This window comes from Etheostoma cragini, chromosome 10 (genome assembly GCF_013103735.1).
Source record: "Etheostoma cragini isolate CJK2018 chromosome 10, CSU_Ecrag_1.0, whole genome shotgun sequence".
Classification (NCBI taxonomy): Eukaryota; Metazoa; Chordata; class Actinopteri; order Perciformes; family Percidae; genus Etheostoma; species Etheostoma cragini.
Window position 1 is genome coordinate 20,362,043 of NC_048416.1, and position 26,022 is coordinate 20,388,064.

Below are 26,022 nucleotides of genomic sequence, written 5' to 3' on the forward strand. Positions count from 1 at the left end.
GCAATAAAACGTGTGACTGTGCAGATACTGTACATACATTTACTATTTACTCCCTTTAATATTTATTATTGTGTGTTAATGTGTGTCTTTTACTTTCTATATTCTTTCTGTTTATAGTGTGTATATAGTGTTAGTTTTTGTTGTTTGTTTTGTATGAGTAAGCACATTGTCAGCAATGTATAATCCAAGGCAAAATTCCTTGTATGTGTCCTCATACCTGGCAAACAAACCTGATTCTGATCCTGATTTTGCTCTTATCCCTTGCTGCTGCAACAGTGTGAATTTTCTCCATTGTGGGATTAATAAAGGATTTTAAATCTTGAATGTTTGGTGTCTCTGCTGACTTAACGAAATATGGCAGAATCAATGTTAGAACACGTTAGATTGTGGATTAGCAAACTGTCGCTACTGCTGTAAAGCCAATCGGTTGGGAGCAGCCATCATAAACAATAGCAAAAGGACAGGGATAAGCTGACATATTGAAAACAGCTAACAGTGAAACAACAAATCTAACGGTATTACTCACTTCCATCAGGAAGAGGGCCCTCATCAGTTTTCACTCTTTTGAAATCACGGAGGTTGCTGCAGCATTGAAACGCCTCATTGATGTTAACCATGCTCTTTTCCCTCTCTCCCAGTCATATAACTTCTTTTTTTAATTTGTATTATTCAGCCTTTTTCCTCTTTTGCTGTTTCTCTGTGAACTGTTTTTGTTGATAACTCTTGGCCGGGCGCTGCCTCGTCCCCTCCCCCATTACTTGCACATGCGACCTGTTGCTGATCGGTTGGAACAGTGTTTTGTGGCTTGTGCGTTTTTTTTCCGTTTGTTTTACATTTACACAGCTAGGGCTGTCAAGGAACTTCAGATTTTTTTCTTAAATAGAGAGCTAGGTGACCATAAGGAGATGTTTGCTGAATTTGTCAAAAAGTGAAAAAAATCGCTTACTATACCTTTAACCTGCATACCTGAAAGAATTTTATTAATTTACTGGATGCTTTTGCTTTTCTCTGACAAACACTGTGACCAATGTGACTTATTAGGTACATTATTCATGAATTCATAACCTTGTAATTTTCAAAGGATGTTATTCAATTTGAAATCCAACTGTCAACTCAACACTCTTTTCTTAAGTTGTACTCTAATTCTCTTATCTTTTTAACATTAATATGAGCACCCTCAGCCTGCCAATGAACCCCAGTGGCTAGAAATCCTGCTCTGCCTTTGAGAAAATGAAAGCACAGATGGGCCGATGTTGAATCTGCTCCTTGTGACATCATAAGGAGCAAGGTTACCTACCCTTTCTCTGCTTTGCCCGCCCTGAGAATTTGGCCCGCCCCCCCCTCCTCAATAGCTACAGACTCAGAAATGGCACATACTAAGGAAAGCTCATTGTGGAACTGGATCTAGTGGCTCAATTTCAGGAAAGAGATTTCAAATACAGTATTAGGCAATCATTAAGGTCTAAATGAGACTTCAGATACAGTATTAGGCAACCTTTAAGGTCTATATAAAAGCATCAAAAAAGCAGTGATCATAGGACCTTTTAAGAGATTTTAGTTTCTAAAGAGTAAAGGGTAATGTCAACATCCCAAATGATATTGAGTAATTTCTGTTCTCTCTCCCATATGTGTAATTTCCCCTCCCTTCCTTGGTATTCAAGCCTAAAATATCTATTTGGTTGGTCCACCAACAATTAAGGTTCCTTTCAAACAGTCACCTTGTGTTTAAAGGAAGAAAGTACGAAACCCTTTAACACAGTGTGAGCTAGTGGAAATGTCAATGAACCACCAACGTCTCTAGGATACATCTTCTAGGCACCAATGATATCTGTACCACATTTTGTACCAATCCTGTAATTGTTGAGACTTCATAGAATAAGTCAAATATTTGACCTACTGATGGCGCTAGAGGAAAGAAAGTTGGATTCATCCTCTGAGGATCATGAATGTCGTCACAAAATTACATGGCAATCAATGGAATAGTTGTTGAGATATTTTAATCTGGTCCAAAGTAATGGATTGGCCTACAGACTGACTGACAGTGCCATCCTTAGAGCCAGGCTGCTAGCGTGGCTAAAACTGTTCTAATTTTTTCTGAATATCTTGAATGCTTTTTATTACAGTATTTCTTCACGTGAAAAATAAATTAGGTATGAATGGGACCAACTGAACATTGAGTTACAACCTCCACTTTGGATTTTATCAGAACATGCTATTTCTCATTACGCTCTTTAACTGGAAATACGTTATGATTCCGGCTTTCCTCATCACTCTGATTTCCTGGAGTTCACTGGCAAGTATAATCACTTGTGCACTCAGTAGAGATAAGCATCCAAGACACTGACAAATGACTTTCAGTGATTTTACAGTTTTAATTGGATCCTATGGATACAACATTTGTTATCTCAGTTTTGGGGGTGTTTGTGACTCTAGGCGAAGACAGTGTTGATTTGAATGAGTGTAACATTGTAGTGTTGGCACATTTTCCAGTCGTTTGCAAAAGCAAGACTGTCGTTTCCATGAAGTATATACATCTAGAGAGCAGGCTGAATATAAATAGAAGTGGGCCTGAAACAGATCTATAACATCTACCTGAAAAGTAGAAATGACATCAAAAACAACAAACACCTCATGTATTCAGCATCAAACAAGGTGATGTAGCATGTAAGGCAATATACAATAATTGCTTTATGAATAATAACAAAATGCAGATAAACAAAAACTAAAATATAGGAGACAAATCAGAATAACCAATAAGGACCTTTATGAGTATAGAATTAAGCTAAACCTAAAACAATAAAAAATGACTGAGAGCACTTAAATAAAACACATTTTTAAATATTTTGCCTGTTTCTTGCCCTTCTAATACTTGATGTATTCTTTTTCAACAAGTATATCCACTAGTGCTGAATGTTGTTGAAATATTTGGAAAAAGTTTTTCAAACAAGTGAATTACAAATCTTGCCTTTCAGTCATATTTATTTTCTCCAGAAAACATACTCACCACAAACCATGCAACAATGTTAATCGTTAACTTGGGAGTGCTTATGGCAGATGTTCAGTGTTTATGTGATGGCTCAGGGGTATGAGTTGTCACTCCTGAAGGACTTTCATTGAGTTAATGTGTAAGGAATCTACAGATGGACTTCATCCAAGCTAAAAACAAAACCGTTTGAAATGGCCTATTGATCTTTTACTCAGTGATTCACTCTGTCTCCCTCTCTCTCAGGGTGTGTTGAGGTAGCGTAACTAGATATGACTTACTGTCCTTGGTAAGCAAAGGCACTCACACACAGAATTCACACACATGCAAACACAGTCTCATGCTCATGTATGGGTCCTGGGAGTGGGATCTGAATGCAGTGGGCTGTGAGAATGGGTAATGGAGGACAGTATGTGTCCTAGGATCATGGCGGATGGATCCTCCATTGCGAGGGCGATGAGACCTGAAGGGCGACAGGGAGATGGAGGCATTGAGGGAGGGAGCAGCCGCAGCCCAACGCTCTGTTAGGCACCTAATGGAGAGACAGCCAGGAAGCAGCAAGCACTATAGGGCCCACTGGTCACAGAGGAACGCTGGAGGAACACAAACTCACATACAGGGAAGAAAAGTCAAGCGATAGGGGCTGCTGCAAGACAGGGGCATTTCTGATTGACAAAATCCTTTGGTTCTGCATTACAAGAGTTCGTAGAAGGTGCAACATGGTCCTGCCCAGTCGCACAAAATGAACAGAATGCATCTGTAGAGGATTGACTGATGTGTTGATCAATGCCAGTGACAGAACAATTACTTCAGCACGTTAGTGGCTGTTTAAAGATCTGATTATTTAAAGAGAAAGCTGGATTCTTTAGCTGAAGATGGTATTCAAGACTACTCACTTGTAGGGGTATCAATATATGGACACAAGCTGCTACAACTTCTGTTATTGGAGACAAACAACACTAAACAAAGGAATAAACGTTTTAAGCAACAATTCAGAATGGGTTTTAACCATCCACAGCATAAGAAAAAAAGTGTGAGCTTTATTCTGCTCTTAGAACTCACTCCAGGGCTTCTGAAAGGACAATCAATCCTCTTGGTGTATCAGGCTGCAATTAAAAGCAAATTAGCTTTAAGGTTCGGAATCAGTGCTGTATCCTGCTTCTTAATTTGTCTGGCAGGTCATTGCTTTCGTCGTGGCTGAGAGATCTCTGATTTACAGGAATTATAGCCTCATCTAATGTTAATGCTGATGTTCAAGCATACTATGTAATGTGTTAAACAACCAGATTGCCTCTTTTAAGTCTATTTGACTTCATGAAGAACTGTGTTTAAACATTTTCGGGGGGATTTATTGGTGTTTCTAGATAAGTTAAGGTCAGACCTTTCTTTAACTATTTATGTTCCAAGATGGAAAAAGGACTACACTGTATTCAGACACCGGGACTGTGTTTGTAAAACTTCCTTTGATCTTTGAGTCTGGGACAAATACAGATGGTAGACCCCTTTTTTCATTTTCTTCAATTTAGGAGGGAGTATGTTTCCAGATACAGCACACAACTCAGTCTATCTCGGATATCACGCCTAATTGGATCAAAGTCTTCCATTGCAACAATACTTAGTAAATCTTCCTCAGTGGTAGTGCTATTCTAATGAGCTCCTTTTCAAACATTCATACCTTGCTAGCAACTAATCTACATCATTGCTGTTTTCTGTACATAAAGTCAGCCTGGAAAAACGGCTTCACATAAACAGAATAATATTGTTTTACAAATACTTGTAAATCATCATCAGTACATCAGTTTATTGTGCTTAATTCTTGAAAATGAAAACGTGCACCCACTGTATCTTCAAGATCCCATCTTGCAATAAAATAAGTTCTCTACTGTATTTATTACAGTTAATCATTCTTCTGACAGCTCAAATTGTGCACCTTCACATACATTTGACATCTTTTAAATACCTTAGACACACAGAAAATTACTGGAGAACAATTAAAATGAATAATTAATAAAGGTACTAAACACAAATGACAGGATTAGAGCATGTTGGTTACATAAAAGGCTTTCAGCAGGTTGTTTGAGCGTGAACGGCACAGTAAAGTACCTTTCATACATACTGGTGGAGGTGAGCTTTGAGTCCCGATTGCACATTTGTATGGCAAAACAACACTGTCTTGTGCGCGGCATATCTAACATTGCTCTCAGGGTGCAACGCGTTCAAAGCTATGATCGTCACTGACACACCAATTAGGGCAACACACCAAGAACAGGACTGAACAGCCAGCTATGTCTCCTTATGTTTCAAAATGCATTTGTTATCTCAAATGTATTATTAATACAACTACAATATGACAACAAACAGTGCTTCCCAATTACAACTACCTTCATCTGTGGGAGCTACACAAAAGAGAGTAAACAACTCTTTTAAGAGTGGGATAAGAGTCTTGAAGTAAACATGATTTCCTGTTTTAAAGTTCATAATTAACAGAAGTGTATGTTGAGGACTTCCTGATTAATTAGTTACACCAAATATATTCTGATTTATGTATGTATACACCAATGAATGTATATTTCTGTCAGTTACTTAATTGTGTGACTATGGTATTCATATTTCTAAGAGAAACCACCATTTAAGGCAGCTATATAGGCTACACTCAGTACCTTTACATGCACAGAATGTTTTGCTTTTGCCCTGAATCCAAAAAAGACAGTATTCCGACTAAGCAATTTACATGGCTAATGAAATTGAGAATTCCACTCATATTCAGATTTACATGTAGCTGTGCAAAACCGGACTTTTTCAAAGTTTACCAGCAGCGGCAGACTTTTTGAACTTTGCAAATACAGCGTCCCTCTTTCAGCCCTTCAACAGGCTTCTTGAAAAGCTCGGCAAGGCAATATTTGAGCGTATCCAAAAACCTGTTGATATCAAAGTCTTTGGTAATATTTGAAAGTAGCTGTGTTTCTCCTTGTTATCAGGTCACCAGCCTAGCAAACTGTTGGCTGGTTGGTTTGTGTACAGAAACAATAGCAATGCGCAGAGCCTGCGGTGAAAACCCCTATTAAGATTGACGTATATTCTGAATGCGCTGTATGTCCAAAGAATGCCTATCAAACCTGAATAATACCGGAATATCCCCCATGTCTTAATCGGAAAAAGCTATATTGGAAAATATGTGTGCATGTAAACGTACTGGATGAACCATGTATAACTTGCAAAATGTCCTTCATGAAAAGATTATGAACAGATATCTAGACTTAATTAATGTTAGTCTCTTCTATCATTGGCAATTCTGCTGTTTCTATGTAGCGAGCACATGTATTCACAAGTGGGAACAGGTTCATTGAAAAGACACAGAGGGGGAACTAGGTTAGAGAGCTACAGCCCCAGAAGGACTCCACTGCACTCCACTCAATAAGAAAAGCCCTAAACGGATTTCTGTGAGGGAACTGCTCAGGGAGAACTGAACAGATTGATGGATACACGTTCTGCATGCTACTGCTGGTGGAACAGCAACACAAAAAGCATCGACAATTACAGCAGAGAGAGCATAGAGGGAGATACGGCCAGGGGAGACGATGCATTTCAGAAAGATATTAGGTTTGGGCAGGAGAAAAATATATCCACACAGTCCTATTTAGTGTTTTTCCAGCACAGTGTGTCGAGAATCCTTGGCAGTATTACACGAGTGTGTGCAATTCAAATCCTTTCATTGTATTTCTGCAGATTCAATACGTTTCAAGGTCACTCAGACACCTGTAATTGATTATTACGTGCATGCGGCAGCAGACTGATAAGCTCCTTTCACCATCTTAACACTGAGCCTATTTGACAAAGACTGCGTTCATCTCCACCGTTGACTGGAGGTGTGGCCCATTAATAGCATAGGCGCAAGCAATATGATGACAAATCTCTACAGTGCCATCTCAAGTCAAAGATAATGGAACACACTGATATGATTGCAGAGACATTTTTGCCCCCAGACAACAATGCATCACACAGCAACATTGCAGCATGGACAGTCAGGCATTGTGTAACACAAAGCATGTGTCCATTAAGCAAGGGATCAGAAAGGTGCCATGAGGGTCGCAAGGAGAGAGCAACATGTTCAGTGACACTTTTAGGGGCTATTTAAAATGAATATATTGAATGAACACGAAAAAGACTCAAGGTGATTGTATTATGTACTTACAGTATGGTTTCTGTGCTTATATATACTTTGTCTAGTTTGGATGGGTAATTATTTGCTTTAATGTGTATATGCCTGTACGGATTTGTGTCTAAGTGTTGTTAGATCCCGGTTTACCCTTGTTCAGGAGGTACTGGACCAGCTCTCCGTTTTAAGGGTCCAATCCTGAGGGCCTATGGGTATTAACCCACCCTATTAACCCTATTAACCTATTAACCCTAGGCCCCTATTAGGTGTGACTGAGGACTGTTTAAGCTGGTGTTGAAGAGATTTGCCTAGCTTCTAACTAGGGCTGAACAATATTGTGTTTTAACATCGTCATCGTGATATGTGCATGCGCGATAGTTACACCGCAGGACGTTGCAGTGTTTACACAAATCCTTTTTTTCTGATTGATAGTAAAGTTAACTTTCACCGTACTCCTTTTACATGATTATTACAGTCTGACCCTTACCCTTAAGACCGGTATCCATGTGGGCAACGTGTGTATGTGACGTTAGTACGACGGGGTTTACTGTTATGGGCAGTGATCCTCTCCGTGTGTAAAAAAGTACCGTAGGCAGCAGCTGCCGCCGACACAGTGATGTGCATAGTTTTTGATAGTAGTCAGTGAAGCTACAGTAGTCAGTGTTTTATGTTTGCTGCAAATACAAACTATATCACTTGATTAATGCAACATAATCGTCTCCCGGCCATTTCCCCTGCAGGAAGCTGCTACCAACTAGGCTTAAGCTAATATAGCCTAAAGAAACAAGCAGAAAGCTGCTACCAGCCAGGCTAAAGCTAATATATTTAGCCTCAAGAAACAAGCAGAACGCTACTACCAGCCAGGCTAAATCTAATATAGTACGCCTAAAGAAACAAGCAGAAAGCTGCTACCAGCCAGGCTAAAGCTAATATAGTTAGCCTAAAGAAACAAGAGGTCCGTCTGTCCCAACTAAGCCCTGACGCTGGAAATAACACACTAATCTACTATAGAAGTCTGTGTTTGATCTAACGTCATTTACACTGATTTAACTGTTCTTGGATACGCACAGTTTGTTGCAAGTGTGCGTGACATGCAGGTCTAATGAATTTATCAAACAAACAAGCAGGCCCCACTATAACCTGGAATTTAGAGTAAGCAAGATGCAGTCATTGTCATACACTTTAGCCTAGATTGTTAGGATAATATGAATACAATGGTGTCATGCTAGTCAACCAGCGTATTTCTACGTTCCTTCCGTCTCAAAAATCACTTTAGAAGAGTAATCACAGTGCTTACTTGCTTTGTTTGTAAAGCATTAAAGTTTACCAAAGAATGGTTCACGTTAGAAAAGATCTGTTTAAATCTTCTATGTAAATGCACTCAACTACAAAATCACCGCAGTAGTCGGTAATAATTTATTATTTCCAAATATAGTTATTTATGTCATCTTTTAAAAATTGCTTTTTCTTTTTCATATCGCAATATATATCACAGGGGGAAAAAAAACATCGCAATATCAGTGTTTTCCAATATTGTGCTGGCCTACTTCTGTCTTCTTCCAAACGCCTACCCTGCTTACTCTGAAACAGCACCTGACTAAATAGCCCTAGAGCCAGATACCACCCCAGCCACGCCCGTTAACGACACCTCTCTTCTTATTGATCAGGGTACTTGGTTTGGTTGCTAGGACTGTTTTTAGTGGCCAGGAAAAATAGGCCTCAAGATAAGGACATTTCAGGGGCTAGAGCAACCTATAAGAACCTTTTAAGATGTTAAACACACTTTACCTAATGAATTACAACCTTAAAAGAAAAATAAATTCAGTGTCTACTACTTGTACTTTAAATGCAGTAAATGAATACATTATTGCAGAATTGAGCGAGGGCAAGCATATAACTTAATGATTAAAATCAAAATAATTAGATTAAAATGAATAATGATATGATACTGATTAAAACTAAATAAAATGATAAAATGGTTACAATTCAAAACCTTATTAAAATGATTAAACTTAAAATTATCAATTAAGTGATTATAATATAGCATAATTTAAACTATACAAATTAAAACCTAATAATTGATTAAAACGGTTAAAGGGTAAAACTTGTTTGCCATAGTTCATGCAATAATTTGCAATAGCTTGGATTAATTTGGAAATCTTCCAGGAGAGTGAGTCGCCCCAGCCGAGGAGACTTCGAATCCTTCTTCTGCCGAGCCGTATGATCCTTTAGAAATTTGAAGCTTTGTACAAAGCCTTCAAAATGTCTTTATAATCCTCAGCTGTTGCGGCAGTTGAACAGGAGAGAAACTCCAGAGTCCGATTGATTCTTCAGTTGGTTTGGTCATTGCGGTTACCCTCTGTGGCGTCTGTCTCGTAAATCCACTGAAGACAATTCTGAAGTTTCCTTTAGCTGTTTTTGTTCAAATCCCAACTCTTGAGTGTAGGTAGGTAGACATACTGTACATGTATGTGTATGTATACATTTATAAATAAGTGAATAGGCTTTTTGCAAATGCAATCAATCAATTTATTGCATGTTAAATAAACATCAGCTCGAGAATGATTCCTGCCGTAATAATTCCCATTTGCATGGTTTGTTGTTTTCCTCGTCTGTCTCCACCAAAGAGATTGGTTGACCCTTGTGTCAGTCACTTTTCAGCCACGTAGTGCAGCAAAACAGCCATGTGAGGAGTATAGCCAGTGAAAACACTATGTGAGAGTTAGTGGAATAAGAAAAAGAAGAAGATGGAATTAGTTTTAAAACCAACGCAACAGCTGCAGTGTGGGAGCACTTTGGATTTAAACCAAATGAGCGTGGGGAACCTGAGCCAGTCGGTATGTTGGAGTTTTTATAAAACAGTAGCAACTAGGCCTGCACGATTTAGGGAAAAATATTTATCACGATTTTTTAGCTTAGAATTAATATCACGATTCTCCGTCAACATTTTTGTTTGGGGTTTATTGCACACATGAACCCTGGCAAAACAAAACAAAACAAATTGGCAATAACAAACAGATTTTCTTTTTGCCACCTAAACCACATTGCGCCTCACCACCAAGCCTGTAAACAAAGTGGCTTCAATGAAGAGAAGGGAGAGCTTTGCAGCACTTTAAACCTATTTTATACAGTCTGTATTTAAAACTCAAAGAAGAAAGCTTATGTGATGCAGTTGGCTTGTAAAAATCTAATTGACTTATATATATCTCAAAGTTATCTAAAAATTAAATCGTGAACAGGGTGACAGTTTTTTATTCAAGTGCATTTTTTGTGCAGTGACTGAGAGTCCATTTCATTTATAGTTTTTGGTTGTTTTGTTCATTCATTGTGGATATTTAAAATATCTTCCAGTTTCAGTATTAAATATTCTTTAGAAATAAAAGTGTATTGATCTTTGAAAAGGTGTATCTGCATTATTATGCCATTATCATTATATTAGATGAAAATGGTCTCAGAACAACAATATTATTGTTTATCGTAATAATTTCTGGGGCAATTTATTGTCCAGCAAAATGTATTATTGTGACAGTCCTATAAGTAAAGCATCACATTTTTTTTTTTTTTTTTTTTTTTTTTACCAAAGTTCAAAAGTAGAAAAAGGGCATAGAAACAGAAAGTTTTTTTTTCAACTTCTTTCTACTCCTTTGTGAACATGGGAATTCCTTATTTGAATCATTTACAATTATTTTGGAAGATTGTGCTGAAATCTACATTTTTGTTTATCTGTTATTTTGTATTTTATGTTCAAAATTAAATAAACTAAACTAAAAATAATACATGTTCAATCACTAATAGAAATAGATATAGTTTTTCAGGTGAATAAAAGGCAAAAGAAGAAAAAAGGTTCTCTAGCTGCTAAACTCTGTAAACTTACCACAGTAACTGTAGGAGAATAGGTTGGGAGAAGAGCCACCACATGATTAAAAGGGAAATGAGGCTTCAACAACAAATTACAGGTACTATCCAATGCATATGGCGAAAAATAACATCAGCTTCTGGGGGACTTTGATAAAAAAACTCTCTCACCACTTCTACTGTCTCACACACAGTGGGAAACGTGTGGCTTGGCACAACTTTTGAAGTCTCACTTGGACACGCAGCAACGGAAAGGGTTGCAGGTGTTGATTAGACGTCAGCTTCACTTTGGGAGATAAGTTGCTGTGTGAACAGGCCATTCTTGATTTTCAAGGGCACAGGATGCATTAGAGTGACTGCCAAAGGTCAGCCTTCATGCAGTTGATCACGCTGAAAAAAACCAAGGGTAGAATGATAATGTACTTTTCATGTAGGCTGTTTGACTCTGTCATTTTGTGACAGGATGACAACAAGGTGCCGTATCAAAGCAAAATGACAGTTTTTAATAATCTATTCATCAAAACCCTTGAATTTGAGTCATTTCAACCCATGAAAAGTTTTTTTTAAATTTTTGTCCTAACATATACTTGATGTTATATTCACCTATGTATACTGGGTGATATGTAATAATCAGCAGGAATATAAATGATCATGTTTGACTTTTATTTCTTTAGAATATTCACTTGGCTGCAGGCAGTAGTAGCTGGTGTGGAACCACAGAAAATCACTTGAACATGAACATTCACATTCTACAATGTGCTGTGGGACTTGAGCCCAGTAGCCTATCATTCAGTATGTTAAAACAAAGCAGGTACTGATGATTTGGTTACTAGGCAACACTAAATACTTGATTATTTATCAAATAAAATGGGTGTGTGGGGGGGGGTCTATTGTTCATGTTAATGTGTTGGCAATTCTTTCTCCAGAGGAGATAGGCCATGTAATAGCAGCGTTCTTATCAACATTATTTGCTACAGGGCTGACATAGCTCAAGGCTATATTGAGAAGAGGTGAATCAGTTTGTGTGTGTTGCTGTGTAGGTGTATATCCATGTATGCATAGCTTTTGAGCATATAGTGTACATAGTTCATAAAAAGTCCTGTATCTGAGAAACATTACCTTAAATTGTAGAGAAAGACAGTCACTGTGGTATTAAAGTTGTTGTTGCATTTGACCCAAACAAATTCAACACACACATTAACTGTTTCTCATCCTGTAGCCCTGGTAAATTAGTGCTGCTGACGGATTCCTCCCTACACGCAAGTTCCATTTCTGGAGGCACTAACATTATTAGACATCGACCATGTCCTAAGTCCCTGTATTGCAATGGGCTTAGGAGAAATGTAGGTCATCATTGAAAACCCACCTCCAAGCCCCCCCATCCAGCTCAAATCCAACTGACATCTTTGTGGTAAGAGAAGTCTTGGGCTGCACACTAATCCTTCTGGTCATACTGAGTTTCAAATTCCATCTCGGTTTTTCTCATTATAGGTTTTGGAGATACTGAGACCCCATATTGGTCAAGAGATAGTTCACTTAATCTGATAGGGTTCTGTAGTAAGGCCTGTAGAAACCAATGATCCTGGATCCATGGGTTAGGGATATTAATAGCACAGAGCGGGTGGTGAAAACTCAAGATGGAAGAAAGAGGGCTAAGGCCGAACATGGTAAAATGTAAGTTTACTGACTGTTTTGTGTTTAGAAAACCAAGAAACATTCCTTACATATCTGATCACATATCTGGTGATTTTGTGGTGAAGTTGAACTGAGAAAGTGAAGAAATTGAAATTATGAAATGAAGGGTCGAACAAAAATCATGTTCCATTGATGTACTCTAAAGCAAAGTTCTACTCATCATGAAAAAAAATATAATTTGCGGAAGCTGGTGCAGAAACTCACAAAACAAATGTAACGTGGCTTGTGCCCTACGGACATAATTTTTTTCATAAATGAATACAAAATACTCTCAGGCAAATGGTATATGCACAAGAAAAGATACACACCTATATAAACACACACACACACACACACACACACACACACACACACACACACACACCATTCCATTCTTTCTTTGTGTCTTTTATTGATAATACCAAATACATGGATTTGTTTTGTTGCTACAGTGAGATAGCCTAAACAGGTTAGGGAACGTCAGTAACAGTAGTTGTATCTGTGTGACAAGCATCTAATTCCATCTCATAACAGACTAAAAGTCTCCTCATTGGGGTGAGCAGTAAGATCAATACTGTTGACATAGTAGAAAATAGGTCAGGATGTGTATGAGTGAAAGCAGCACAGGGCATCACCATATCACTTCTCTCCTCTGAGACTCTACAGCCTTGCAACAAAATGGGCCTGAAAGTGGTGTGTTTGGACTAAACATAAAGCATAAAACAGTGACTAATAAAATGTTGACAGGCACAAACCTCTAGCAACACAACTCTGGGTAATGCAATATGTCTGGCTAGTGTTAGTAATGTTTTGTAACCTACATCGCCTGTATCCAGTTTATATTTTTCAAGCCATCACCAGAGGCCATTTACCAAACACAAGTCCACACATGTAAAAGCTTAGCCACATCTGTGCACATGCACACACCTCTGGATATACACACACAGTGATGGGAAAATGACCTTGAAAAGCTGATCTGAGGCTTTTGTTGCACAACTGTTCAGTATTCTAACACCATGTAGCAATTTGTAGCAGTTTCATTTGTTTTTGGAAACAAGAGTCTCCAAAGTGCTTTCTTTGTATCCTTATTTGTTTTTCTTTTCTCTGGGACTCTCACCTTGTTGGCTATATGAATGATTTCATATTTTCTTTCCATGTTTTAAGCTGTTCAAGGCTAATCTCCGGCCAGGTTCTGACCCATTTAGACTGTTCTCATGTAAGGCAAATTTAAGGGATGCATGATGCACATCAGAAGGATGTTGAGCCTTGGCTGACAGGCCAAAGATCTCCCAAAATAGAATAGATAGAACTACAAAAAACTAGGTTTTCAGCTGTAATTGATTTAAGTTATGTCCCAAGCTGTAAGAGGCAGAAAGTTGTGTATCACAGTTGGTAATTTGGCACTGTGCTACTGGGTACTAGACCTTACCGTGGACCTGTGTGGGCAGATGTGCTGCTCTGATTTGGCTATAGGCTCACAGTGGTAATGCAGTCTGCAGGGTGGAGATTGAACATGGAAACAGATCAGAGATCTCTCTGTGTAGATCATGCAAATACTTGGGAGTAAATCTGAGAGCACAGTGAAACAAATTCTGCAAAACGGTAAACTTGTTGTTGTTGCTAATGTTGATTGCTCAGAGGTGATTAGAGGTTGTGTTATTTCTCTCAAGCTTTTATAGAGTCACAAACCTTTTACCCATCCTAAAAAGACAATGCTAAACAATTAACCATTTCTTAAACATATAATTGATAGAGTAGGAATGATGTGTTAATTCACATTATGTTTTTCTCCATTTCTTAATAACTGGCAAAATATCAAGTTTAAATTTTCTATATTGCCGCTGTCAGACTAAATGCTTGCTCTTGGGGGGGAATTGTAGGGTCTCTGTAAATTATAGTGTGGTCTAGACCTTCTATATTTGCAAAGGGTCCTGACCTAACTTCTGTTATGATTTGACACTGTAAATATTATGGTAACAACAATTACTGGTTACAACTGATAAGTTGCAAATGGTTCTCATTTTGAAGAAGAATTCAAAGAAATATCACCCCTTCCAATAAAACACCATTAATTATGATTACTGTCTTTTCACTTGCGTCATTAATAAAGCCTTCTCCAAATAATTTCACACCTACTGCTGATGTGCTCATCTAATTGTCTTTGTGAGTGGACCATGCATATCACTCCCTTCCTATAATTAAAGTCATACATTCTAAGTCCTCATGCAAAATGCTTGACCTGTTTTGTGATGTGTTGAGTGAAGTTAATATCATCAAAGCCAACTTATCTCCAAAAGGATGGCTTGTTGATTAAAGGTGGCTTTAAAGACAATCCTATGCTGACATTTTATTGTAGGCTAAAACTGGGTTTGCAAGACACACACACACACACACACACACACACACACACACACACACACACACACACACACACACACAGTGTTAAGACCTAGAGGTCTATAGTTTAGACCCGGACCACAGGCACACATTGAACTGCAATCCATACAAGCCTGGCACGCTTAAGTGCACAGCTGTGGATTAGCGGTTAGCCAGCAGTATCCCTTGATTATGCACTTTGTGGTGACTTTGTTGAATTCGTGTAAAACCAAGCAGGCTTACACTTTTCCATAACGGTGTTTGTGAATAAAACTTTAGGTTCTTTACCTAATGCGTGGCCAAGTCACATAGAATTTCACTCTTCAATTAATAGACAGAGGCAGACCTCCTGCTCCCGACTTTTATTATCACTACATGCTCTTTGGGTGTCCCAAAAGGCAATTATCTCACCATGTTCACAGGTGATTCAGCATGAGGTCCATTAGTCTCTTGGAAGAATGCTGTTACATTAGTTCATGGCCTTTGGTTTCTTTTTTCTAGACCATAGTAATGACAATTTGGAGCAGACCCGGAATCAAATTTCAAATAAAATAGAAGCATCATGTCATTTTAAGGAAAGATTTTATTAAGGTTGTACTGCCATAATACAATATTTCCTTATCAGCATGTCTGGCAGCCTGGTTTACAAATCCCATATATTGCTCTTTCTGACAGTAATGGCTCCTGCAGACTATGTGGAAATCACATTAACACAAGAATAGAAAAAACAGACATCTCTGGTGATGAAGACTACCTTATTGTTTCTTTTCATTAGAAGTACTGACAATAAGGTGATATGTTTTGCATTTGTAAATGTACAGTATGTGTTAAGACAAATCTGCTCAGTATAGTTTTTGTATGTGATGGGTGTTTTTTTTTATTATTGACACTAGTATTAGTTTGATACTGATGCATGATAGTTATGGTTTTACATCACCTAATACAATAATGAAGCCATACACAACGGCACAATTGTTATTTCAAGAAGCTTTCTTTCAAATTGACATGACAACATGCAATGACATGCAATGTCTACTTTGACAACATGCAATGCTGTATTGCAGCCAACTATAACTTGAATCAGTGCTGTTATGGATCGGTCTGAGACTGGGTCCAGTTGGTGTCTTTATCTTAACAGGCTTTTAAAATAAGTAAACTATGGTAACTAATAAACATATGTAATAAAAAATATAAAACAAGTTGCTGTATATTAACTGTCATATATTGACAGTTAACATTTAACTGTCATGGACTCAACCAAGTCTTTCCTAGTCCTAGGACACTTCCATAGTAATCCAATAAATTGGTGGTATTTCCATTCATGTGAACTGGATCAGAATACAGTATTGGCCAAAGCAATATTATACCTCAAATCAAGCCTAGCTAATTATACAATACATATTGACTCATTACACATGCTGACATTTTAAATATCATCTCATAGCATATTGCAGATGCATTCAGGTTTATTATTCCCACTCTAGGTTCTAACTGTACAGTGTGTTAACTGAAGTTTTACCAAAAGCCTTTTATCAATATGGCAGCCACCAACGGGTAATCAAGATTACAACCATCCAGATATCCCCTGCATGAAAATCCATGTCAAAAGAATTTAGATATCTGGCCAACATTGGATAGAGGTTCCTGTGGTGTGTCTTGCTCATCTGTGTGATTGATGATAGGGCCTTGCTCTCTGTGGTCTATGACAGAACCTTAGTGGACTAGTCCCAGAGCAACTACTCAAATGTGACAAGCAGACCAAGCTGGCAGACACTGGCCAAGGTGAGAGCAGGACAGATGGGAAGCCTCTCTCCAGAGTATCTGCCACAGAGCCGAACCAAACAAACTGCTTAAAGATTCACTTTAGATTTCCCTCCCTTCCCATCTAGCAGGCATGGCCCTCTTCTGGCTCCTCCAACAGGTCTGTTTCATTTACATTTTGACATTGGTGTTCTTCACGCTCCCTTGCTACACCAAGCCCCAGGTCTTCAAGGTTAATCAGTCTGGTTGGTTGTATATGCCAGGATGCATCTGTAATCTCATGGAGTTGTCCATATATCAAACGAGAATGTTAGGGGAAGCAGAAACGCAGCCTCTCTCAATAACCCAGAACAGTGAACTTATAATGTGTTTGGACAGACAACGCTCCCTTTTGATTTGCTGTCAAATTTTACAACAATGGAGTGGGGTGTGGGGGGGAACTCATGCGAGTCACCTTAGGGGACGGCAATGCTCACACCACCAGTCAACCAGGCCCGGCTCCTCCTCTTCACGCCTGAATGGCATCCTAAACATGGCTGTGCTGACCTTGCGAGCAGCCATTAAACACCTGGAGGAATTCTTCCCATCTAATTACATTTGCCACTGCCAGCCCTTCAGTGAAAACAGGGAGTGTTTCCCACAGTGATGTTTTATAAAAAGTGAATGGTGTCAAGTTAAGTTCATTTTTAATTATTCCATGATAAATTGTAGTCACAGCACAGTATTTGGATAATTTATTAGTTTATAGGATGATAACAATCTTTGGAGGTTGAGAAACATGACACGCTTGAATATATTCTGTCTCTGTAAAAACGAATACATTTAATACATTCAATATACTGTATACACATTTTGAATTCCTTGCATTAGGGCTCAACTAACGATTATTTTCATTGTATATGAATCAGTTTATATTCTCAATTATTCATTGTCTCTAAATGTCTAATATGAACATATTAAAATGATGCCCAACAACTGTATTGTCTGACTGGTAGGGTGAGCACTGTGCCCTTTTAGTAGGCTTTTGTTTTGGCTGGCTGGTAGTGGGTGGGGCTTATCAATTTTCCACAGGTGCTCAGAGTTAAAAAGGCGATGGAGTCTCGAAGAGAAGAGAGACTTGTGTGGCGGAATTACGGGAGTGGCGTGTAGCTATTGACACTGAAGAGACTTTTGCCTTTTGAGCAACTTTGCCTGTGGCCTGGAAGCCCGAACGCCTTTCATTGCTAGCTTTGTTTTTTGTTTTTGACAAACAGTTTAAACCTAAAGATATTCAAATCAATATCATATAAGACAAAAACACCAAACACATCTGCATAGGCTGAAACTAAGAAGTGGTTAGTTTTAATGAAAACAATGACAAACAATTAACTCATAATCAAAATAGCTGCAGATTAATTGTCTGCCTGTTGACTATCAAACAATCATTCTTCAGCTGTATGCACAAATTGACAAGCATGCTTTCCTAAATAATGTGTGTGGATAAGGTGTTTACATTTCTTAGTGTCCCGGCTAATGTATACATTTTCCATCTATCAATTTCAGACGTTTAAAAGCTGAAATTATCCTAGCTCTTACAGATGGGTTATGGTATTTATATGCACCAAATCAAATATTAAATAATATTATTTGAAAAATGATGTGAATCTAACCACACTCAATATGTGTCCCTTTTATTACAAAAAAATGAAGACCTTGTTCGTCGCAAGGCCTGCTGAAAATACGGCGGTGGGTCTGACAGAGGTGGAGCAATTCCAAATAGGCCTCATGGTTGAGTGAATGAAAGGCGTTGGTAATAGCACTTCATTGTAGATAGACAGGATGCTGAGTAGAGTGATGTGGGTGGGGAGGGTGATGGATATTTTGATAACGTTCCAAAGCTCAACCATGACTTCTCAAAGCAATTACTATATTGTCATTGTTGAAAATGGAGTGTCAAATTCCAATCACTAAAAAGAATGTAATTACACCCAGCCCTGACAGGAATGAGAATACCTTCTATTGTTAACAAAAGGTTGACTTATACATCTCTCAACATAGTCATAAACAATTTGTATAGATAGGCAAAAACTCCACAAAATGAGGTTATATTCCTCTAACATAAAACAAACTACTATACGTGTTAGCTACACAAAGCTATTATCAATTTAATGTTAATTTCTAGAATAAATAAGCCCCCACTCTGGTTATGGTCTGGGTTATGTGTAGACAACTTAAATACTCAACAAGATATCCTGGCACCTACTCCTATAGTGGCCATTACAACAATAGTTAGTTTTCTGTGAATGCATCTATCTATAAATTACAGGAAAGGCTGTCTCTCTGTGTGTTTGTGTGTGTGTGTGTGTGCATGCGTTATGCGCATATCTCTCGAACTGTTAGTCCGATTCAAACTTGACAGTTGTCTTGCTACGGGCACGAGTAAGTGCAGTGCCAAGTTTGACGTGGTTTGGATTAAAAATGCAAAATATATCGTTTAATATATAATAGGGCACACATTGGCTTTTGATGCTCTAGCCGTTGGCCACTCCCCCTCCCACAACAAGATTTTGAGGTTGTACTAGAATAGGTTTTACATGGTTTCATTTTCAACACCATATTTTTGTTGTACTGCACATTGCTGCATATCCTGTTTTTACCCTGTGTGTTTAGGTCTCTATTTTAGCTACAGAATGAGACATCTCACTTGTTTTATCTACAGAGTGAGAAATCTCACTTCTATACCATCTTTGCTAGGAGCTAAACATGTGCAGTAGCAAGGTAAGATCCCTTCAGCTAGATAACTGTTTCTCCAACTTTGGTCAGTCCAAGGCAGGATAAGCTGGGAGACTTCTTCTAGACGAGGGCCACTCGTGGATTACCTGCAGAACAAGGACATGGAAGTAGTTACTTTGGATGTTATGGTCAACTGTTAGCCAATTCTTCTCGGCTAGTGGCGTAGAAAGCCGTGCAGATTTTGAACAGCTCACCCGGGGACTGAGGCAGAGGACATCACAAACCGTAGCTCACTCAAAACAGCGTGGATAGTTTTTTTTCCAAGTTTGTATGCGTGTGGACGCCCCAGAGACTTAAAATAACACCCCAAATCCCACAAAGTGATTTTTTTCATAATATGGCCACTTTAAATTCATCATAACATCATGACACAATCATCCTCTCTCTCTCTGTCTCTCTCTCTGTGTGCCTCTCTGCGCACGCACACACACAGTCCAGTTTTGGTGATTCCATGATTGCAGATAGGTGCTGATTAGCTCTCATAACGGGCCAGGTGGGTAGCACACTGCCATGAATCCATGAGGCTAATGTCTGATTACTCCACATTTTAAATGTAATATTTTGTGACTACATTCTGAATCTGCAGCATTTGGTCAGGTAAATATAGAGGTACAATGTCTTCCTCTGATGTAGAAGTAAACTACACTGTACGTCAGTAGTAGGCTATACTGTGGAGTTGCATATTAAGTGGTTTGGGGTCCATCTGTAAGTCATTTTGGGGTACAATTTGATTTTATGGTGTTCTACAAGCAGCAATACCACAGGCCAAGCAATTGTCCAGTTCCAAACAGGCACATTTTCAATGGGCACTGCGTGAGTATCTTTCATTTTCTAGTATAGTTTATAGCAGGGGTGAGCAATTAATTTGTCAGGGGCCACATGAGAAACAGGAACTGTTGTGGAGGGCCGGACCAATAAGCTAAACTCAATTCTGCTAAATATTAATTTTATCTCTTTATAAAAAGAAATACATTTTAAGGTCTTTGATAAGCTGCGACTGGTAAGTGCACAAATCTTATGATTAGGACTTGAAAAAAGAAAAGCAGATAGTACAAAATATAATTATGTCATTATTTAATCAACATTCATGAATCCCATTGTGACCAAAATGTGCATGTTGTTCGTTATTTTTCAAAGAACAGCATTCAATTAACTTTACAAAGTGCAATTACAATTTTGTTTGTTGTCTAACTACAGAATTAGCCTTTTTTTAAACTTTTTTCTTTGCACATGAAAAAGTTAAGCAGAAAAATACAAAATGCAAAAATGATGTCACTATTTTGCATTTCATGTGCAAATAGGCCCTTGCCTTGCAGTTTGGTGTTTAGCTACAGTGGTGCTTGTAAGTGAGGGTACCCCAGGTAAAAGATTGTATTAATGTGCATAAAGAAGCCAAGAAAAGATGGAAAAATCTCCAAAAGGCATCAGATGACAGATTTTTATAATATATTACAAAAAGTTAGATTTTATTTCCATCATTTACACTTTGAAAATAACAGAAAACCAAAAAATGGCATTTGCAAAAGTTTGGGCACCCTGCAGAATTTATAGCATGCACCGCCCCCTTTGAAAGCTGAGACCTGACAGTGTCATGGATTGTTCTCAATCATCGTCTCGAAAGACCAGGTGATGTCAATCTTAAGGTTTTAAATGCCTAGACTCATCTGACCTTGCTTGCCCTTCTAAGCAGTTGTCTAAAAAACTGAAACTGAAAATAGTTGACGCTTACAAAGCAGGAGAAGGCTATAAGAAGATAGCAAAGCGTTTTTAGGTGCAAATATCCTCTGTTTGGAATGTAATTAAGAAATGGGAGTCATCAGGAACAGTGGAAGTTAAAGCAAGATCCCCTTGAAAAATATCAGCCAGAACAGCTAGCAGCATTGTGAGAAAAGCAAGTCAAAACCCGCATTTGACTCATCGATCCATCCAGAAACACCTGTGAGACACTGGAGTTGTGCTACACCATTCCACTATAGAGAGATACTTGTACAAATATGGTCTTCATGGAAGAGTCATCAGAAGAAAACCTCTTCTACGTCCTCACCACCAAAATCAGCGTTTGAAGTTTGCAAAAGAACATATAAACAAGCCGGATATATTGTGGAAACAAGTTCTGTGGACCAATGAGGTTAAAATAGAATTTTTTGCCCAGAATGAGCAAAGGTACGTTTGGAGAAGAAAGGGCTCAGAATTTAATGAAAAGAACCTCTGTCCAACTGTCAATAATGGGGGGTGAAAATCATGCTTTGGGGGTGTGTTGCAGCCAGTTGCACAAGGAACATTTCACGAGTAGAAGGAAAAATAGATTAAAACATTTTTTAGCAAATTTTGTACGCTAACTTAATGCCATCTCTGAATTTCTCCCTCACCTACATTCACTACCCATGCATTGGTCTTATCGCATTTACTTTTTGCGGCGTTAGATCAAACTGCCAACTGTTTTTACTTGACTGCTCATTTTTCATGAATATATTTGCATTTAAGAACGCATGCTTATTTCATATAATTTTGGAAGACCCAGCTCAAATCACTGTGTGAGGCACTGCTAAATTTAGAAGCTGTGTTTTAGAACAAGTGATGAGCAAGATACAGTATATATTCAGAAAAGTGTTATTTATTATCACATCAGCTATTTAAAGCTTCACTTGGAAAGAGCAACACAAGAAAATGGCCAGGCATGTTGACTTTTTTACTCCCACAGGGACTGAAAAAAGACTGAGAAGAGTTTTGTCTACAGAAAGATAATCAAATTTGTTGCTATTATTTGTTATACAAAGGCTTGTTTTGTATAGCATACAACTGGTACATTTCCTTTATTACATTTGCCCACTAAACTACCACTTACTTGCTCATCATATTGTAGAGAATATCCTCTAACACTTCAGTTCAGTACAGTACAGTTCACCGGTTATCACCCCTCATTAAGAGTGTGTAGGTCAGGGGCCTGCCTCAAATTCTGCCCAGCAGCTGTAGCAACCCAACTAAGAGCCCTTAAACAAGTCAGCCCTATGTTTCAGATCCTTTTGGCAGAGGAGCCTTACAGCTTGAAAAAGCTAGTTGTGTTAAAAATCAGAGTGTTTGAGGCAGCCTTTTTTAATGAGCTAAAGTTTAAATCATTATTTACACACACAACAAAACTGACCAGAGTGCTAAGGCTTAGTGTTAGTAATCAGAATTACATTACAATTGTAAACTATGAAATAAAGACATTTAAAATTGGGACCAAAAAGTCTCCCAAATTGTGTTGTATAAAAACTAAAAATTAGTAACAAACTCACGACCTAGGGGGGTACGTGAGCTCATGAAAGAGAGTGAATATATGAAAAATGGAAACAAAAACAAACCACACATCAAACAACTGTTACACCCACCTAGCATTACTTCTGCAAAATGTTTGAAATATTTATTTAAAAGGGACAGTATAAAGTTAATATTGTCATGGCTGCACAATGACTAAAGTAAGAAATAAAATAATAACTTGTTTGGGACATTCTGCAAGCTAATCAAGCAACCTAATGCCTTAAGCTAGTTGAGCTAGCCGAGCAACCTAATGTATGGGAAACCATCATATACAGGGGTGTGGGATTTTACCTGTAAGATGCCAGTCTAGACACTCTAGAAAAGGTAATAAATCACAGTGGTACAACAACAGCAATGCAACAATGCTAAAAGCACAAAAGGGCTTAGTTGGAGAAAACTGTAACATGTGGCTTTTGACAGTGAATTTGTCCTAAAGTTAGAATGACTCATGTGATTTGAAGTTATTTGCCCTCTAAGGAGACTACCAAAGGGGACATGACCAATTCACTTGCAATTTGGAGTTACTGATGCATTGATGTAAAACAGCATTTTCCCTGAAGGTAGGCCTTCATCAAACCTCACTTTCTACAGAGAAGAGTATGAGTAATGACGATAGATGAGGAGCCCTGCCCTTACTGTGTCTTTTCTTTTGACTAGTGCTTCTGTAAGTGCACACATAACTTATCACTGAATACTTATGTTTCGTAACACATTTTAGCATTTAAATCCAATTATTAAAACAGCAGAGAACATTCCTTTACGTGGCCGTTGGTGCTGGTTAACATTTTTCCTTTGGTTGCTTAGACTTTTCATGCTTCTGTTTATTGTCAAATTGTGATTTGTTATGCTTTGTGCCCGATAAGGCTAGGAAGACAATAAAAGCTTTTCAAGTTCTGGGGATGTAAACAGTTCTCTGGTTGACATTAGCCAAGCCTTGTAGGATGGGAGTTCAAAGCAAACACAAGCTAAGTTTCCATCCACTTGTCAAACTTATTATCTGAAGTTTGGTAAAAAAAACTCATGCTAATAAAGCTGCTGAAAATGTGTTTCCATCAAACGGCTTTAAATCAAAGAAAAACCTGTGCGTAGTGACGTCACATGCTGTTTTGCGATCAACTTGGTATATCAAATTGATTTTAGACATTTTAAGGTGTTTCCACCTTTCCACCTTCCACACTGAATCACACAACACTCAAGCAAACTTTTGCTTTTTTTAATTTATTGGACAGGTTTAATAGTGCTTATGTGCCAGCTGATAGTGACAAATAAAGCTGTAAAAGGAAAACAACTATGCTATGATGAGGCAGATGCAACTTGGCTTTTATTGTCCCTCCGGCACCGCTACAAGACAACTCTTTTTTGAGACATGTCTCGCTGTTTGAGCGCCGGACATTTCCTTCGCGAGTTCCTGATAAATTAAATTCAAAAAGTCTTTTGTCTCCTCGTTCGCCCACTTCCATCTGTCTTTGTTGACGCCCGCCATGTGTGCAGACAGAGAGGAAATACTGGGCGGAAATGAACTAAAACTTCTTCTTCTTCGTTTAGTGGCGGGTTGAAACCATAAAAGGACCTAAAACTTAATCACACTCCATTATTTATTTGGCAAGTAACGTTTCCATCAGGGTTTATCACATAAGCCGTATATCACTCAAAATAAAAAAACGATGAGACCTAACGTATTTACCTTGTCAGTATTCTTGAAATTTCATTACATTCTACTGTTTCCATAAGGAATTCATTCGATATCACTTTATTTGGATAAAAACGTGTAAATGGAAACATAGCTACATGCTTTGTTTTCTTTCAGATTCACCATTTTATAGATCTCAGCTGGACAACCACTCTAAACCTTGAGTTGGTCCTACAGTCATCTAATTTCTATTGTTGTCAAGAAAACAAACAGGATTATTTTGTAATTGTTGTCGAGATCTTAATCGGTGTGCTGTTATTGGAAGCTTGTTGCTGCAAACAAAATGTGCTTGTGCTTAATTACATGCACAACAAGGTTAATCCACCTAAACGAAGACTAATCCTTCAGGAATAAATGTTGCACATTTATTCCAAACACTAATATTGGCATCTTGCAAAATGTGTTAAAAATAAAAACCTTTAGGATGCTGAGTAAACTTCCACACAGCTTGCAGGAGTGAGATAATGGAGGTGCTAATTCATTTATTCAAAATGTTGACCTTTATTCGAATTGGCACATTACCATGTGCTGATAGCAACCATCCCAAACATGACCTTATGTTGATAAATATTTGCCATAAAAGAAGAACTTGTTTTGAAAGTAACTTTTTCAAGATGTGTGAATATTGCATGATAATTAAATAAAATTACACAAATGTAGGTAGCTTGAATAGCTTACACAAGGCTCAAATAAGTGACTTTTATGAATTCTTGTTTCTTGAGTTAAGCTTGTGATCGTGAGTGAAGGCTGATTGCCCTTCCAGGTGTCATAAAAGCGGAATGGACCAGTGGCTTTGTGCAATGACATGGTAGCCATTTCATGGCACTCCCCTATGGTCAATGACTCTGCTTCATCATTGTTCCACGCCATTGTGCAGCTATTTATGGGCCCAGCTGCCACCTGCCACCATACAGTGTTATCCAGCATGGGAATGGCATTTTTACAGTGTTAGAGCTACAAATGACAAGCTTTAGACAAGCTATTTGAAACACAACAATCTCAACACACAACAATGTTTAAAATAGAGTCCGCTTATGTATGACATTAGTAGCAGGCTGTTATAGTTGACATAGCTGTTGCATAGGAATTGCAGCGTATTGACTCTGAAAATAATTTCATACTTCTTAAGTGGTATCCCTCCAGCTCAGCCGTTAGCTTGCTCTTAATTTCATGCAGAACGAGCCACTGTCCTCAACACGCTCCCCGTGTGCAAGCACATAGTGCCTGCATATTAACTGCTGAGTCAAATCAGACATTTACAGAAAAGGGCAAGACATTTGTATTAATGGCTAATTGACATCACATTAGTTTTATGCAAAATACAACACCCACACAGTCAATAATCACTTATCTTTGCTGAAGCTCAGCACTAAATATTGAAGTGCTTGAATTTTCATTCTTCTCTAAAATTTGGAATCAGTATGGGGTTATCTCCAGGGTTGCTGTTTAAATGTC

At 38.2% G+C, this 26,022-nt stretch overlaps 2 long non-coding RNA genes across 2 annotated transcripts in view; one reads left to right on the forward strand and one right to left on the reverse strand.

Moving 5' to 3' along the window:
• Positions 1 to 253: 253 nt before the first annotated feature.
• On the reverse strand, positions 254 to 17,976 carry LOC117952146. The gene is made up of 5 exons (XR_004658321.1): positions 17,965 to 17,976; positions 11,127 to 11,131; positions 9,123 to 9,132; positions 6,613 to 6,616; positions 254 to 334 (listed from the first exon to the last, which is right to left on the reverse strand). It is a non-coding gene; the product is annotated as an uncharacterized LOC117952146 (long non-coding RNA).
• Positions 9,801 to 26,022, forward strand: part of LOC117952147 — a 56,850-nt gene continuing 40,628 nt past the window's right edge. The window contains exon 1 of the long non-coding RNA XR_004658322.1: positions 9,801 to 9,976. This is a non-coding gene — a long non-coding RNA (uncharacterized LOC117952147). The remainder of the gene's footprint in view (positions 9,977 to 26,022) is intronic.